Genomic DNA, 16456 nt, shown 5'->3' with positions numbered 1-16456 from the left:
CACAGAAAATATGACTGGAATAGAGACTCCCCACACCCCCATCCACAGATCTTGAGTTAGGGTTGTCCAGTGAAGCAACATTTCCACTGCTACTAATTTGGAAGCAATGTAATCTTAATGGATAGGGAGGTGGTTGTTGAAACATACAGTCTACCAGGACGTAATCATGAATAGAAAACCTGAACACACCAATAATAAGGAAATTGATCAGTAATCAAAAACCTCCCAACACAGAAAAAAGCCCAGGACCAGATGGCTCCACTGGTGAATTCCACCATGTATTTAAATAAGAATTAAGGTCAATCCCTCTCAAACTCTTAAAAAAAAAAAAAAAAAAAAATATATATATATATATATATATATATATATTAGTGGGGAAACATTCCAAAACTCCTTTTACAAGGCCAGCATTACCCTGATATCAAAGACAGATAAGGACACTACAAGAAAAAACAAAACTTAGACCAATATCCCTGATGAACACCGAGACAAAAATTTTCAATGAAATATTAGCAAACTGAATTTACCAACACATTAAAGGGATCATACACCCTAACCAAATGGGATTTATCCCTGTGACACAGGGATAGTTCAACAAAAACATCAAAAGTGTGATCTTGTATTCAGGCTCAGTCACTCAGTCGTTCCCAAATCTTTGCAACCCTGTGGACTGTAGCCCATCAGACTCCTGTGTCCCTGGAATTTCCCAGGCAAGAATGCTGGAGTAGGTTGCCATTTCCTACTCCAGGGGATCCTCCTGAATCAGGAATTGAACCTACGTCTCTTGTGTTTCCTGCACTGCCAAGCAGATTCTTTACCATTATGCCACCTGGGAAGCCCCCGATAAATGTAATACATCACATTATCAGACTGAAAGATATATATATATATATATATATATCTCATCATGACAACAGATGCAGCAAAAGTATTTTACAAAATCCTTTCATGATTAAAACTCCTCAACAAACTGGGTAGAAACCGTAACATAATAAAGGCCATATATGACAAACTGACAGCTAACGTCATACTCAATGGTGAAAGACTGAAAGCTTTTCATCTAAGATCAGGAACAAGAAAAGAACGTCCACTCTCACTACTCTATTTAAACATAGTACTGAAATTCCTAGCTAGACCAATGCAGCAAGGCAAAAGAAAAAAGGCATCCAAATCAGAAAGGAATAGGTAAAACTGTCCTTATTTGTACATGATATGGTCTATATGTATGTGTGTGTGTGTGTGTATACACATACAAACACAATTTCTAAAGACTCAACCAAAAAAGTGTTAGAACTAGTTTATGAATTCAGTAATCAGTAAATGCAGGATATAAAAATAGAAATTTTTTTATATTTTATATTTAATTATATATTTAATTATATATATATTTAATTGATATATTTTATATTTCTATAAAAATAGAAATTTTTTAACACAGAAATTAATTGCATTTCTATACATGAACAGCATATCTGAAAAATTAAATAAAGATTATCCAATTTGCAACAGCATCAAAAATAATAAAGTACTCAGAAATAAATTTAACCAAGGAAGTAAAAGATTGAACAATGAAAACTATAAGATTTTGGTGAAAGAAACTTAAGAAAACACAAATAAATGGAGAGCTATTCTATGTTCATGCATCAGAAAAATTATTTAAAATGTCCATACCACCCAAAGGCATCTATAAATTTGATGCAATCCCTATCAAAATTCAAATGGCATTTTTCACAGAAATAGAGAAAACAACCCTACAGTTTTTATGGATCCACAATTCAGTTCAGTTCAGTTGCTCAGTTGTGTCCAACTCTTTGCGACCCCATGGACTGCAGCACGCCAGGCCTCCCTATCCATCACCAACTCCCGGAGTTTACTCAAACTCATGTCTATTCAGTCGGTGATGCCATCCAACCATCTCATCCTCCGTTATCCCCTTCTCCTCCCGCCTTCAATCTTTCCCAGCATCGGGGGCTTTTCAAATGAGTCAGTTCTTCGTATCAGGTGGCCAAAATATTGGACTTTCAGCTTCAGTATCAGTCCTTCCAATGAACACCCAGGACTGATTTCCTTTAGAATGGACCGGTTGGATCTCCTTGCTGACCAAGGGACTCTCCAAGAGTCTTCTCCAACACCAGATCAAAAGCATCAATTCGTTGGCACTCAGCTTTCTTTATAGTCTGACTCTCACATCCATACATAACTACTGGAAAAACCATAGCCTTGACTAGGTGGACCTTTGCTGGCAAAGTAATGTCTCTGCTTTTTAATATCCTGTCCAGGTTGGTCATAACTTTTTTACCAAGGAGCAAGCATCTTTTAATTTCATGGCTGCAGTCACCATCTGCAGTGATTTTGGAGCCCCAGAATATAAAGTCTCTCACTGTTTCCATTGTTTCCCCATCTATTTGCCATGAAGTAATGGGACTAGATGCCATGATCTTAGTTTTCTGAATGCTGAGTTTTAAGCCAACTTTTTCACTCTCCTCTTTTACTTTCATCAAAAGGCTCTTAAGTTCTTCTCTTTCTGCCATAAGGATGGTATCATCTGCATATCTGAAGTTACTGATATTTCTTCCAGCAATCTTGATTTCAGCTTGTGCTTCATCCCGCCCAGCATTTCTCATGATGCACTCTGCATATAAGTTAAATAAGCAGGGTGACAATATACAGCCTTGATGATCTCCTTTCCCGATTTGGAACCAGTCTGTTGTTCCATGTCCAGTCTAACTGTTGCTTCTTGACCTGCATACAGATTTCTCAGTAGGCAGGTCAGGTGGTCTGGTATGCCCATCTCTTCCAGAATTTTCCACAGTTTATTGTGATCCACACAGTCAAAGGCTTTGGCATAGTCAATAAAACAGAAGTAGACATTTTTCTGGAACTCTCTTGCTTTTTCAATGATGCAGTGGATGTTGGCAATTTGATCTTTGGTTCCTCTGCCTTTTCTAAATCCAGCTTGAACATCTGGAAGTTCATGGTTCACGTATTGTTGAAGCCTGGCTTGGAGAATTTTGAGCATTACTTTGCTAGCGTGTGAGATGAGTACAATTGTGCAGTATTTTGAGCATTCTTTGGCATTGCCTTTCTTTGGGACTGAAATGTAAACTGACCTTTTCCAGTCCTGTGGCCACTGCTGAGTTTTCCAAATTTGCTGGCATATTGAGTGCAGCACTTTCACAGCATCATCTTTTAGGATTTGAAATAGCTCAACTGGAATTCCATCACCTCCACTAACCCACTTGACTTCGCATTCCAGGATGTCTGGCTTTAGGTCAGTGATCAGACTGTTGTGATTACCTGGGTCGTGAAGATCTTTTTTGGATAGTTCTTCTGTATCTTCTTGCCACTTCTTCTTAATATCTTCTGCTTCTGTTAGGTCCATACCATTTCTGTCCTTTATTGAGCCCATCTTTGCATGAAATGTTCCCTTGGTATCTCTAATATTCTTGAAGAGATCTCTAGTCTTTCCCATTCTGTTGTTTTCCTCTATTTGTTTGCACTGATCACTGAGGAAGGCTTTCTTATCTCTCCTTGCTATTCTCTGGAACTCTGCATTCAAATGGGTATATCTTTCCTTTTCTCTTTTGCTTTTCACTTCTCTTCTTTTCACAGCTATTTGTAAGGCCTCCTCAGACAACCATTTTGCCTTTTGCATTTCTTTTTCTTGGGGATGGTCTTGATCCCTGCCTCCTGTACAATGTCATCATGAATCTCTGTCCATAGCTCTTCAGGCACTCTGTCTATCAGATCTAATCTGAATTTGGCAATAAGGAGTTCATGATCTGAGCCACAGTCAGCTCCTGGTCTTGTTTTTGTTGACTGCATAGAGCTTCTCCATCTTTAGCTGCAAAGAATATAATCAATCTGATTTGACCATCTGATATTGACCATCTGGTGATGTCCATGTTTAGACTCTTCTCTTGTGTTGTTGGAAGAGGCTGTTTGCTATGACCAGTGCATTCTCTTGGCAAAACTCTATTAGCCTTTTCCCTACTTCATTCTGTACTCCAAGGCCAAATTTGCCTGTTACTCCAGGTATTTCCTGACTTCCTACTTTTGTGTTCGAGTCCCCTACAATGGAAAGGGCATCTTTTTTGGGCGTTAGTTCTAGAAGGTCTTGTAGGTCTTCATAGAACCATTCAACTTCAGCTTCTTCAGCATTACTGGTCGGGTCATAGGCTTGGATTACTTGATATTGAATGGTTTGCCTTGGAAACGAACAGAGATTATTGTGTCATTTTTGATATTACATCCAAGTACTGCATTTCGGAGTTCTATAGTAATTAAGACAGTATAGTAAAAAAATGAAAATAATAACATTTACATGGACCAAAGAAACAGAATCAAGAGTTCAGAAGAAACCCTCACATAAACAGTCAACTAATATTTCATAGAGGAGCCACAGACACTCATAGGAAAGGATAGTCTTTTCAACATATGGTAAGAAAACCACATAACCACATGACGAAAAATGAAATTGGACTTTAACACCACTCACAAAAATTAACTAAAAATGGGTTAAAGACCTAAACATAAGACCTAATAAAACAAAACTCCTTGACATTGGTCTCGGCAACGATTTTTTGGATACAACACCAAAAGCAGAAGCAGTAAAAGCAAAACAAACAAGCATGACTACATCAAACTAAAAAAACTTCTTCACAGAAAAACAAATAATGAGCATGATGATGAGGCAAACTATGGGAGAAAATATTTTCAGACCATATAATGAATAAGTGGTTAATATCCAAAATATATAAAGAAATCACACAACTCAATAACAACAACACCAATAATAAGCAATGCTGTTAAAAAAAAGAGGAACTTAAGACATTTTCCCAAAGAAAGTATCTAAATGGACAAGAAGTACATGAAAAAGTACTCAACATCACTAGTCATCAGAGAATCTAAACCAAAAATGAGGTATCTGTTAGAAGGGCTACCATCAAGAAAAAACAAACATACACACAAAAAAACAAATGTTAGGGAGACTATGGAGAAAAAGGAACCCTTGTAGACCATTGGCAGGAATGTAAGTTGGTTCAGCCCCTATGAAAAATAGTTTGGTGGTTCCGCAAATTACAATCACCATAGGATCCAGAAATCCCACTTCAGGTACATAGCCAAAGGAAGTGAAAATAGAATATCAAAAAGACATCTCCATTATTCACTGCAGCATTATTAACAATACTCAAGATAGGAAACAAGCCAAGTGCCCATCAAGAGATGAACGGATGAAGAAAACATGGTAAAAGAAACATGAATATGTATAACTGATTCACTTTTCTGTATACCTGAAACTGGTGAAACATTGTAAATCAACTATATACCAATAAAAAAAAAATAGTTACCAACAGGGACCTACTGTGTAGCACAAATAACTCTATGCAATACTTTGTAACAACCTAAACTGGAAAAGAATCTGAAAAAGAATAAATACATGTATATGTGTAACTGATTCATTTTGCTATACATCTGAAACTAACAGAACACTGTTAACCAACTATATTCCAATATACAATAAAAATTTAAAAAAAAGAAAATGTGGTATATACACTGGAATATTATTTGGTCATAAGAAGGAAGGAAATCCTGTCATTTTTGACAACATGAATGGACCTTGAGGGTGTTATTCCAAGGGAGATAAGTCAGATAGACAAAGACAAATATCGTATGATATCATTCCTATTCAGGATCTTGAAAAAGCCAAACTCATAGAAACAGACAGCAGAATATGGTGGCTGGGGCTTGGGGGAATTGGAAAGATGTGGAAGATGAATGAGTTCTGGATATCTAATGCAGAGCACATTGATTACAGTCTGTAATATAGTACTCAATACTTCAAAACTAGTGAGAGTCTAGATCTCAAATGTTCTCATCACACACAAAAAGAAGCAATAGTTATGTGACAGGAACTAAAGTTGTTAGCTAAAGCTACAGAGGCACTCACAGGACAATAAATAAAGGTATCAATTCAACATGTACATCTTAAATGTATACAATGTTACAGGTCAGTTATATCTTAACTTTGAAATGTGGCTTATCCATAAAATAGAATATTATTTGGGAAGGAAATTCTGACGCACTCTACCACGTGGAGGAACCCTGAAGATGTTAACTGAAACAAGCCAGACAGAAAAGGACATGTATCGTATGATGCCACTTGCATAAGATACCTAAAGTACCAAACTCACAGAGACAGAGTAGAGCGGCTCCCAGCAGTGGTTTTGTGTCTGTGAAACTCCTTATAAACAACATTCTAGCCCCAAGCCTGCCACTAACTGCCACTCCGTTTCCTCGGTGGTTTGAATTAGAGCTGTATGGTGCAACAGAGTTTTCTGCGATGGTTGAAATGTCCTGTGTCTGTGCAGTCCAACGTGACAGCCATAACCACACGTGGCTATGAGTATTTAAAATGGAGCTAATGCCCCTGAGAAGCTAAATTTTTATTTAAGGTTAAACTTGTAGAAAAAAAATCTTTAAATATGTCTGTAATAACTTTTAACTGTTTTATGAAATCTAAATAGAAATCAAGTATTTCCAATGAAAATTTCATACCCAAGTGCAGATGTGCTATCAGTGTAAAATATACACTGGGTTTCAAAGACAGTATGAACAGAGCAATGTTTGTATCTTGTTAATTTTTGTATTGATGACGTATTGAGATTCTTTCAATACAATGGGTTAAATGTAGTACTAAAATTAATTTCACTTATTTCTTTTAATTTTTTCTAAAGTAACTGCTAGAAAATTCAAAGTTCCATATGGGTCTTACAATATATTTTACTGAAGAGTATTAAACTAGACAATTTCTCAGAGCCACAGCAATTCCCTGAATCAGGAGCTTTATAAACATTTCCTAAAATCCACTCTAATATTTAAGAACAAAGACAATAATTACTGAATTTGGGGGGAAACTTAAATAGTTAATAGGACTTCCCTGGTGGCTTAGATGGTAAAGTGTCTGCCTACAATATGGGAGACCTGGGTTCAACCCTGGGTTGGGAAGATCTCCTGGAGAAGGAAATGGCAACCCACTCCAGTACTCTTGCCTGGAAAATCCCATGGATGGAGAAGCCTGGTAGGTTACAGTCCATGGAGTCTCAAAGAGTTAGACATGACTGAGAGACTTTATTTACTTACTTTTAAATAGTTAATGGACATTTCATACTTTTAACACTTCACAAGGTAAGTGACAGTTTTTTAACAGCTGCTGCTGCTGCTGCTAAGTCACTTCAGTCGTGTCCAACTCTGTGTGACTCCATAGACGGCAGCCCACCAGGGTCCCCCATCCCTGGGATTCTCCAGGCAAGAACACTGGAGTGGGTTGCCATTTCCTTCTCCAATGCATGAAAGTGAAAAGTGAAAGTGAAGTCGCTCAGTTGTATCCAACTCGTAGCGACCCCATGGACTGCAGCCCACCAGGCTCCTCCATCCATGGGATTTTCCAGGCAAGAGTACTGGAGCGGGGTGCCATTGCCTTCTCCGTTTTTAACAGCAGAGGAGAATATTGTTTTATCCTCACAGTTGTATTTAGACACATTCATTTTTAGAATCTTGAGTCCAAATACAATGCCTAAGAGATACAGATGTTCAGTAAATATGTTGCATCAATATTAAATCGAGGACTTGAATTTTGACCAGACTCTTAATTAAGGTGCATTTGATGAGATTATTATTAAAGATCAAATGGCATGAAGCCTCAACCCAGATAAAATAATTTTGCATTGGTTTTCCTATGGTACAAGGTAAAAAGAAGTTGGCTACTGAAATCAAAGCTCTGTTTTTCCTCAGAACAACTTAGTAATCATTGGAAGCAATATTAATACTTGGTGATAACAGCATTTTTTATAGGAAAAGTGCATTACTGACAACTACTATTAATCCTCAACTTGCAGATGGTGAAATGGAAGGACTGTCACTTAATGCCACATTAAGTGAGAGTCTAAGTCACATCAGGGGTTCTCTCATTATACCTGGGTACTCAGCACTGTAAGTGTCTCTTTCCCATTCCCATTCCCACACCTACAGGTTCTCCAGAGGAACCATAGAGAAGCAATTACCAGTTAAAATTAAGTGGAAAGGAAACACTGTTTTCACAAAGCACATATTTCAACTTCATAAACTAATAAATAGTCTGAGTCCAAAATGGAATTAACATCATTGTCACTCAATAGCGAAAGGCTCGGAGAAGGCAATGGCACCCCACTCCAGTACTCTTGCCTGGAAAATCCCACGGACGGAAGAGCCTGGTGGGCTGCAGTCCATGGGGTCGCTAAGAGTCAGACACGACTGAGTGACTTCACTTTCACTTTTCACTTTCATGCATTGGAGAAGGAAATGGCAATCCACTCCAGTGTTCTTGCCTGGAGAATCCCAGGGATGGGGGACCCTGGTGGGCTGCCGTCTATGGGGTCGCACAGAGTCGGACACGACTGAAGTGATTTAGCAGCAGCAGCAGTGAAAGGCTCTGAGCAAAGACTTTTGCATTAACCTTTATTTGAAATTATCTTTTTTTTTTTTTTTTAAAGCAGATACACCAGGTTCTTGAAGTGTCTTACTCCGCTGGTATGGCAATGCCAATGTCAGGAGGTACGGTGCTGTTTTTGTATCAACTCTGTAACTGCCTGCTCATCTAATGGAACATATTTTCTTCATTCACTCCCCTACAATGCTCATCCCATTCAGACTCTTCTCTAACTAGAACAAAGCCTCCTTTATCTCATCCCCCCTTTCAAAATGGAATTCAGAGTGAAATTCAATTCAAAAAATAATTATTACTGAGACCCAGAATGGCCTAAGATTACGGAGGAAGATCAACAACATGGCTGCCCCAGAGCCTTTTGTCTTTAGGGGAGTCACCTGGAGAGAGACAGATAAAGTGGAGAGTGATAAGAAGGCCAAGGTGGGACTTCCAATGCAGTCTGAGGAATGGCAGGCGTGGTGGGGGTGATAGGCATGGAGCTATGGAAGCTGGGAGAGAGAAGAAACCAGGGCTACATTCTAAGCAGCTCTGAGTAGAAGAGCAGAAATTGGCCAAGGCACTTCCAGCCTTCAGAGAGCAGAGAAGCAAAGGCCACAGCTCTCTCACTGTACCCAACCTTTGTAAACATGGGGATCTCCACTTCATCACGTGATTTCTTCCCCAGCTCTCTCCACTGAGACTTCTCAAGTAAAGTCACCATTGTCCTCTGTCTCACCAAGTCCAACGTGTGTCCTAAGCATGCATCTTCCTCAATCTTTTAACAGCATACAATACATTCCCTCTCTCATTCCTGAACTCCTTCTCCTGGTTTCCAGAGCCCTGGCAATCCTGTCTACTGACAATCCTGTCTACTGTCTTCTCCTTCTGAGTCTCTGCCTCCAGATACTGGAGTAGCCCTCAGCTCTTTCTCTGACCCTGTTCTTCTTTCTATTCCTCCAGTGATAACATCCAGTCTGCTGTATTAAGCATGCTCCCTTAAGGCTAGTGCTAGTGTTAATCACTTAGTCGTGTCTGACTCTTTGCGATACCATGGACTGTAGCCCACCAGGCTCCTCTGTTCATGGAATTCTCCAGGCAAGAAAACTGGAGTGGGTAGCCATTTCCTTCTCCAGAGCATCTTCCCAATCCAGGAGTCAAACCAGGTCTCATACATTACAGGCAGATTCTTTACCATCTGAGCCACAGGAAAGCCCATTAAGGCGACTACTCTCAAATATATACTCCCAGTTTGGATTTTTTTTTTTTTAGTTTAATACCAATTCAACACCTAGAGCTATTAAGTTGTTGCAAAAGTAATTGCAGCTTTTGCACTGTTGAAATTTGCTTTTGATATTGGAATACATTCTTAAATAAATGTGGTTATGTTACACACCATTTAATGCACATTTCTTGCTTTATAGGGTTTTTTTGGCTGATGACTTATTACTTGTTGTTTTATATTTATTTTAGACTATGGAAATGATGTTAGACAAAAAGCAAATTCTAGCAATTTTCTTGAGTTCAAAGTGGGTTGCAAAGCAGTGGAGAAAATACATTTGGCCCAGGAACTGCTAATGAACATACAGTGCAGTGTGGTTGAAGATGTTTTGCAAAGATGAGACCCTTGAAGATGAGGAGCACAGTGGAAGTTGACAATAACCACCTGAGAGCCACCATTGAAGCTGATCCTCTTACAACTACATGAAAGTTGCCAAAGAATTCAACACCAACCATTCTACGGTCATTCAGCATTTGAAGCAAATTGGAAAGGTGAAAAAGCTCCATAAGTGGGTGCCTCATGAGCTGACTGAAAATCAAAAAATATCATTGCTTTGAAGTGTCATCCTCTCTTATTCTGTGCAACAACAATGAACCATTTATCTACCAAATTGCGTCATGTGATGAAAAGCGGATTTTATACAACAACCGGCGATGACCAGCTCAGTGGTTGGACGAAGAAGAAGCTCCAAAGCAGTTCCCAAAGCCAAACTTGCACCAAAACAACTCACGGTCACTGTTTGGTGGTTTCCTGCCTGTCCGATCCACTACAGCTTTCTGAATCCTGGCAAAACCATTACATCTGAAAAGTATGCTCAGCAAACCGATGAGATACATTGAAAACGGCAACACCTGTGCCCGACACTGGGCAACAGAAAGGGCCCAATTTTTTCCCACGACAACGCCTGACCACACATCACCACACCACCAACACTTCAAAAGTTGAACGAACTGGGCTACAAAGTTTTGCCTCATCGGCCATATTCACGTGACCTCTCGCCAACTGACTACCACTTCTTTAAGCATCTGAACAATTTTTTGCAGGGAAAAACACTTCTACAACCAACAGGGTGCAGAAAACGCTTTCCAAGAGTTCATCAAAGCCCCAGGCACAGATTTTTACACTACAGTAATAAAGTTATTTCTTGTTGGCAAATATGTGTTGACTGTAATGGTTCCTATTTTGATTAATGAAGATGTGTTTGAGCCTAGTCATAATGATTTAAAACAGTCTTATGGACTCTGTGGGAGAGGGAGAGGGTGGGAAGATTTGGGAGAATGGAATGAAACATGTAAAATATCATGTAGGAAACGAGTTGCCAGTCCAGGTTCGATGCACGATGCTGGATGTTTGGGGCTGGTGCACTGGGACGGCCCAGAGGGATGGTATGGGGAGGGAGGAGGGAGGAGGGTTCGGGATGGGGAACACATGTATACCTGTGGCGGATTCATTTTGATATTTGGCAAAACTAATACAATTATGTAAAGTTTAAAAATAAAATAAAATTGGAAGAATAAAAAAAAAAAAAAATTCATGCTCCAAAACTGCAATTACATTTGTACCAACCTAATAGTAGGCATGTCTAATGTAACATTTCCTAGAGCTCTAGATTTGTCCCCTCAAGCCTGCTCCCCTCGCAAGTCTTCTCTACATTCTAAGTGTCATCAGTATCCTCGAGTAGCTCACATCACTCTTGGAGTTACCCTCATCTCTTCTTTTTCCCCCTCGAACCATACATACACATGTATCATCCACCATCATCCATCAGCCACTCATGCCAGCTCCACCTACAAAATATATCCTGTATCTCACTCTTCCTCACGACCTCCAATGCCAGGATCCCAGACACGCTTGCCTGGGTGTCTGCAATACTTGCTGCAATACACACTTGACTGTTCTCCATGCTGCCACACTTGTCCCTCTTCCCGTCACCAGAGTCACCTAAATAACACTGTCCCAGCCGCAAACCTCATACCCTGGAAATACAAGCACCTTTATCGTGGACCTCAATGTCCTTCATGATTTGGATCCCGCCTTCCTCTGTGACATCATTTCCTGCAGTCTGCCCCTCGGCCTCTGGGCTCCAGCCACACCATCATCCCTCCGAACCCTCACTTTCACCTCAGCCTGTCTACACTTGCTGATGCATCTCCTGGGACAGCTCTTCTTTCCCTCACTGCATTCAGGTCTTTGCTCAGACCTCCCCTCTTAGTAAAGGCCTTCGTGGCCACCTTCTCCCTGCCTTGTGCCCACAACCTTCACCACTTTGTTCACGTCATCTTCACAGGACATGACATTGTGCCACATACCCTTAATATGTTGTCTCTTTCTCCCACTGAAATGCAAATGCAAACTCAAGGGGGCAGAGGCTCTTGTATTGTCACCACTCTGTTGTAGTGCCTGGCACCTAGCAGGCACTTGAGGAATATTATTTTAAATAAATTTAAAGATAAAGAAGTTAATACTTTCCTTCTACTTCAAGTTATACTTGAGCAGAGTATAACTCTGGAGGAAAAAATCAGCAATGGCACCCCACTCCAGTACTCTTGCCTGGAAAATCCCATGGACGGAGGAGCCTGGTAGGCTGCAGTCCATGGGGTCGCTAGGAGTTGGACACGACTGAGCGACTTCACTTTCATTTTTCACTTTCATGCACTGGAGAAGGAAATGGCAACCACTCCAGTGTTCTTGCCTGGAGAATCCCAGGGACGAGGGAGCCTGGTGGGCTGCTGTCTATGGGATCGCACAGAGTCGGACACGACTGAAGCAACTTAGCAGCAGCAGAGAAGCTACAGCAGAGAACCAGGGCGCAAACAAGCAGCAGCCAGCCTGGAGAGCCAGAGGCAAAAGAGGTGCAGAGAGAAAAATACAACTGCTACCCAAGGTAGCAAATGATTCCGAGTCTTGAGAATAACCCTGGACACATGAGCTACACCAAGATACCATTTCTCACTCATCAGATGGGAGCAAGTAACACAGTATGGTATCAGCAAGTGGTAAAAAACATGGGAAAAACATCTTCTCGGAAGCTGCTGGTATGAATGGAAAGAGGGGCAGTACGGCCAATTTGCAGGGCAGCCTTGCAGTATCTATAAAATCCCCGAATTCACACAGCCTCTCATCCGGTATTTCCATTTATAGTCTAGAGAAACGTTCACACAGCTGGACAATGAGGCATATACAGGAATGCTGTATTATTAATTTATTATAATAAAAAATTATTAATACCTGACCTTGGTTTGTAGTATTTAAAAGGTTAGGAACAAGTTGGACATCCTCGGTAGGGAAATGGAGACAAGCATGCTATCTACTCATATAATGGGATATTATACAGTCGTTAAAAGGCACAAGCTTGATCTACATGTAACAACATGAATACCATGCTGAGACACACTTCTAAGTGGAAAAGGGAATATGCAGCCATTATTCACTATATCATTTCTATTAAAAATGTGTACATACAACTGATGAACATACTTGCAGAGCAGCAACGGAGGCCCAGACATAGAGAACAGGCTTATGGACACAGCTGTGGGGGAGGAAGGAGAGGGCGGGATGTAGAGAGAGTAACATGGAAACACACGTTACCATATGTAAAATAGACAGCCAATGGGAATTTGCTGTATGGCTCAGAGAATTCAAACCGGAGCTCAGGAATAACCTAGAGGGGTGGGATGGGGAGGGACGTGGGAGGGATGTTCAAGTGCAAGGGGACAGTTAAACCTACAGCTGATTCATGCTGATGTTTGGTAGAAACCAGCATAATACTGTAAAGCTAGTATCCCTCAGTTAAAACTAAGCAAATAAAAAAGTCTTGCTGATAAGAATCAAAAGTTAAAATATTTGTCATGTTTGTAAAGACATTACATTATATGAGACACGCTTGTAATATAATAGTAAATGATAAAAACAGAATTTCAAATCCTACATACCATATTGTTTAACATTTTAAAATGAAACACTGAATAATGGATTTAAAGAGGCACACTAAAAAAATGTATACACACAAGATTACTACACGTCTCACAAGGATATAGTGTTTTTTGTATGTTGGAGGACACAAAATCAAGTAAATTGTCCCAGGGGAGCTCATCTTTATATGTAACACCATAACATTTCACAGGTGATTTACAGAGCGAACTGTTGTTGTGTAGTTGCTAAGACATGTCTGACTCTTTTGCAGCTCCATGGACTGTAGCCCCCCAGGCTTCTCTATCCATGGAGGGGGCTGCTATTTCCTTCTGTAGGGAATCTTCCTGACCCAGGGACTGATCCTGCGTCTCTTACGTCTCCTGCACTGGCAGGCAGATTCTTTACCACTGAGCCACTAGGAAAGCCCACGTATACATTATTTTAAGAACACATATGGGCTTCCCTGGTGGCCCAGACGGTACAGAATCTTCATGCAATGTGGGAGGCCTGGGTTTGATCCCTGGGTTGGGAAGATCCACTGGAGAAGGGCATGGCAACCCACTCCAGTATTCTTGCCTGGAGAATCCCCATGGACAGAGGAGCCTGGTGGCCTACAGTCCATGGGGTCACAAAGAATCAGACATGACTGAGCAACCAAGCACAGAAGAATACATAGGTATATATTCCTGGAGCAGTAAGACTGAGGCAAGTAGTGGCAGTAACTGAGACCAGGGAGGCTGCCTAGGGCAAGCAGTCAACAGGCTAGTGTACCAGGCTAAGTCCTGTGGACTTTATTCAATGATTCTACACCATTCATCCATTTCTCCAGTGTAATTTGTAGCTTTGAGAACCAAGAGAAATCTCTCAATAATTAGGACTGACCCTATACATTTTTTAAATGTATTTGAAATCATTACATTCTCTTGCAGCCTTGCACAACCATCACGCCTATAAGCCCCTTTTATGATGTACAAAAGTTGCCCTGCTAAAAGCATTATATTCTTTTAGACATCATTAAAAAAAAAAAAAAAAAAACCAGAGGCTGAATATGGCACCTATTAAATTACCCTGCCCTATCTCTTTGAAATTCCAGGAAAAAACTTGAAGTTGAAAGAAAAATGAGGATGCTTAATTATAAAGATGTTTTCAGCCTGCATAATTAACTGCTTTATGGTGACAGCATTCAGTCTATTAGCCAGCATATCATTCACCCAAACTTGTGTTGAGCTCAATGGTATTAGGTATTCAGACTACACTGATGAGCAAGGACAATCCCCACTCTCATGGAATTTACCGACTAGGAAGGGAAAGGTATTAGATATATTACTGCAACAAAGAATGAAAAACTGCAATAGCAGCTGACTGTGGCTCAGATCATGAACTCCTTATTGCAAAATTCAGACTGAAAATTCAGATTGAAATTCAAACCACTAGGCGGTTTGGGTATGACCTAAATCAAATCCATCATGATTATACAGTGGAAGGGACAAATAGATTCAAGGCAGTAGATCTGATAGAATGCCTGAAGAACTATGGATGGAGGTTCATAACACTGCACAGGAGGTGGTGATCAAAACCATCACAAGAAAAAGAGATGTAAGAAGGGAAAATGGTTGTCTGAAGAGGCCTTCCAAATATCTAAGAAAAGAGGAGGAGCAAAAGGCAAAGGAGAAAAGGAAAGATAAACATCTGAATGCAGAGTTCCAAAGAATAGCAAGGAGAGATAAGAAAGCCTTCCTCAGCAATCAATCCAAAGAAATAGAGGAAAACAACAGAATGGGAAAGACTAGAGATCTCTTCAAGAAAATTAGATACCAAGGGAACATTTCATGCAAAGATGGGCTCGATAAAGGACAGAAATGGTATGGACCTAACAGAAGCAGAAGATATTAAGAAGAGGTGGCAAGAATATACAGAAGAACTATACAAAAAAGGTCTTCATGACCTGGATAACCACGATGGTGTGATCACTCACCTAGAGTCAGACATCCTGGAGTGTGAAGTCAACTGGGCTTAGGAAGCATTACTACGAACAAAGCTAGTGGAGGTGATGGAATTCCAGTTGAGCTATTTCCAATCCTAAAAGATGATACTGGAAAGTGCTGCATTCAGTATACCAACAAATTTGGAAAATTCAGTAGTGGCCACAGGATTGGAAAAGGTCAATTTTCATTTCAGTCCCAAAGAAGGGCAATGCCAAAGAATGTTCAAACTATCATGCAATTGCATTCATTTTGCATGCTAGCAAGGTAAAGCTCAAAATCCTCCAAACTAGGCTTCAACAATAACGTGAACTGAGAACTTCCTGATGTACAAGCTGGACCGAGAAAAGGCAGAGGAACCAGAGATCAAATTGCCAACATGTGTTAGATCATAGAAAAAGCAAGGGAATTCCAGGAAAACATCTACTTCTGCTTTATTGACTATGCCAAAGCCTTTGACTGTGTGGATCACAACAAACTGTGGAAAATTCTGAAAGAGATGGGATACCAGACCACCTTACCTGCCTCCTAAAAAACTTGTATACAAGTCAAAAAGCAACAATTAGAACCAGACATGGAACAACAGACTATCTTCAAATTGGGAAAAGAGTAAATCAAGGCTGCATATTGTCACCCTGCTTATTTAACTTATATGCAGAGTACATCATGGGAAATGCCAGACTGGATGAAGCACAAGCTGGAATCAAGATTACTGGGAGAAATATCAATAACCTCAGATATGCAGATTTTACCACCCTTCTGGCAAAAAAAAAAAAAAAAACACGAGGAACTAAAGAGCCTCTTGATGAACGTGAAAGA

Source organism: Bos indicus, chromosome 22, assembly GCF_029378745.1.
Source record: "Bos indicus isolate NIAB-ARS_2022 breed Sahiwal x Tharparkar chromosome 22, NIAB-ARS_B.indTharparkar_mat_pri_1.0, whole genome shotgun sequence".
Classification (NCBI taxonomy): Eukaryota; Metazoa; Chordata; class Mammalia; order Artiodactyla; family Bovidae; genus Bos; species Bos indicus.
The sequence above is the reverse complement of the archived record's forward strand: the minus strand, read 5'-3'. Positions refer to the sequence as shown.